Raw genomic sequence first — 2,864 nt, 5'->3', positions numbered from 1 at the left:
ATGCAGGCACAAACATGAACAGACATTGTTATATGGTAACTACATGGTTTCAAGTTCATTTGCACGGTGCAGCATCTACTATAAACTATAACATCACAGTTTGATGGATGAAAATTAATGAAATATATACTAGATTCAAATAAGCACTGGTGTCATCAATAGGTCGACAGCACTACTTTAAAGATTTTAATCTTTAAAACCTTTGATTTGATAGCAATGTCTAGCAATGACTGAAAATAACTTATGAAGGCCAGGACACTGGAGAGGTGCAAAAAAGGTTTTCTCATACCTCAAGAAGAACAGGTCCACTGAAAATTTTCTCTGATGAGATCTTCACAGTGATTGCTGTTGTGAGCTGCAGAAATGACTGGTACATTATGGAGTCGATAGCTGACGTCAGTGGCACCTTCAGGATAAAACATCCAGCCCAAGTCATGGCCTTTGGTGTTGTGGCCTCAAACAGAAGAAAGGTGTCCATTTGCTTCTACAAGCCGAAAAGAAAAGGTGGGTGCTGATGCCTACTACAAGACACTGAAATATCATGTCTTGTCATGGCTTAAGACCAACTACCCAGAGGGCAACTAGGTGTGGATCCAGGATGGTGGTCCTTGCCATACTGCCATGAGGGTACAGAATTTCTGCAAATCCAGCTTTGCTGCTTTCTGGCCTGCAGATTTCTGTTTCTCTTTCAGCCTGGATATCAGCACTCTGGATTATGCCATGTGAGACATTTTGGAGCATGCTACCAACAAAACCTCCCACCCCAACATTAACTCTATGAAGGCTGCCATCAATTAGGAGTGGGCCAGGATGTCCAATGACTTTGTGGTGAAGAGTTGTGCGGAGTTCCAGAACTGTGCGGAGGTGGTAATTGCAAACAATGGAAGCCATATAGAATAAATTATTTGTTTTGTAATTATATGTGAATGTTATTAATCTATTTTTTAATTACTAAATCCATTAATGTGCAATGAGAGAGTTTCAAATGTTACAGCAATTTTGCAAGTTTGGCTTCCTCAATATATCTACCCTGTATACAGGGTAGATATATTGAACCACACTGATGAACTTCAGGAGAAAGAGGAATCTGTTCTGCATGTCAGCATCTGGTAAATATTTTTAATTCAACCCCATTGACAAAGTGAAAACTTTTGATGCATCTATTTAGGCAAGTGGTTCTCAACCAGGGTCTATATGACCCTTGGAGTCCATATAAGATTTTGTTGTTAGAATTTATGCGCAATAAACTGGTTATACTTCTACAATACACAATATTTCAACAAGTTTTTCATACAATTCCTAACAATATTCAGTTATGAAAATATGATAGGATTTTATTTAAACATTGAATGGCTATGAGGGTCCAGTAGAGTAAAAGAGGAATGAAAAGGATCCCATAGGTTTAAAATGGTTAAGAACCACTGGTTTAGACAATGATATTTATTCCATTCCCCACTGACTACAGTCTGAAATCAATTTTTAAACAGATTTAAACAATAAAAAAAATCAACAAACTTTATTTTTGTTTATTCTCCAGACTATGAAGTATGATTGTATAAAAAGGTACAGTTTTGGCAAATAAACATAATCATATAAACAGGTAAAGAATTCTAAGTCTTTTGCTATCTGACCTCAAAAGTTATTAAATGTTTTATCTGCTTTGATAATATTAACACTGGCCAGATGTCACCCAGACCATAATTCTTGTATTATAAACAGCTCTTTGATATGCCAGAGCCATATACACAACACAAGTACATGATAGTTATTACAAGAGATACACATAAAAAATAAGTAAAACAAAATTCTATACATGAATGAACAACATTACAATTGTATAAATAAGCTTGTTGATCTGTCATGATATTGTTTAAGTCTGTTACATATCAGGTTTTATAGTGGAGAACAGAATAAATATCAATAGTTAAATTGTAGAAACAGCAGCTTTTGCTTTAGATGAGGGAACAGTTTCTATAACTTCCAAGGCCACAGACATGAAACTCTGAGCGGTAGAATACTTTAAACTGGAACTATAAACCTCCACTGAATAAGTACTCCAAGTTACTGAGTTCTTCTTTCCTTTGTTCCTATCATTACCTACCACGTAAAATACCACTTGTAAACACATCTCTTTCTATATACATATATATATATATATATATGTATGTATGGAAACATATCTTTCTATGTATATCTTTTTTTTCTTTGTGTCTGTCTGTCTGTCAATGTGCATTTATGCACGCATGCACACACACAAACACACACACATTCAGATACATACGTATATGTATGCATGTTTGTATGTATGTACATATACATATATATATATATATAGGTATATGTATTTATATATATATATATATACATACATATATATATATATATATATATATATATATATATATATATATATATATATATATATATATATATACAATGTATGTGTGTATCATCATCATCATCATTTAACGTCCACTTTTCTTGCTGGTATGGGTTGGCCGGTTTCACTGGAACTGGTAAGGCTAGGGGAAGCACCAGGCTCCATTGTCTGTTCTGGCATAGTTTCTATGGCTGGATGCCCTTCTTTATGCCAATCAATCCACTGAGTGTACTGGGTGCTTTTTACATGACACCAGCACCAGTGCTTATAACATGGCACCAGCACACACACACACATATGTATATAAACACATATGTATATAAACACATATATAAACAAGCTCTTCCAGGCAACTGACTTGACTGCCTGTGATTTTCACACAAAAATAAACATGAGAAGAACAGCACAAGAATAAAGTGGAAGATTTGTAATTTAATGATAAACATTATTTGAAGTAATGATAAAGAATCTTACATGTATACAT

The sequence above is a fragment of the Octopus bimaculoides genome, chromosome 8, assembly GCF_001194135.2.
Source record: "Octopus bimaculoides isolate UCB-OBI-ISO-001 chromosome 8, ASM119413v2, whole genome shotgun sequence".
Lineage (NCBI taxonomy): Eukaryota > Metazoa > Mollusca > Cephalopoda > Octopoda > Octopodidae > Octopus > Octopus bimaculoides.
This window is presented reverse-complemented; position numbering follows the sequence as displayed.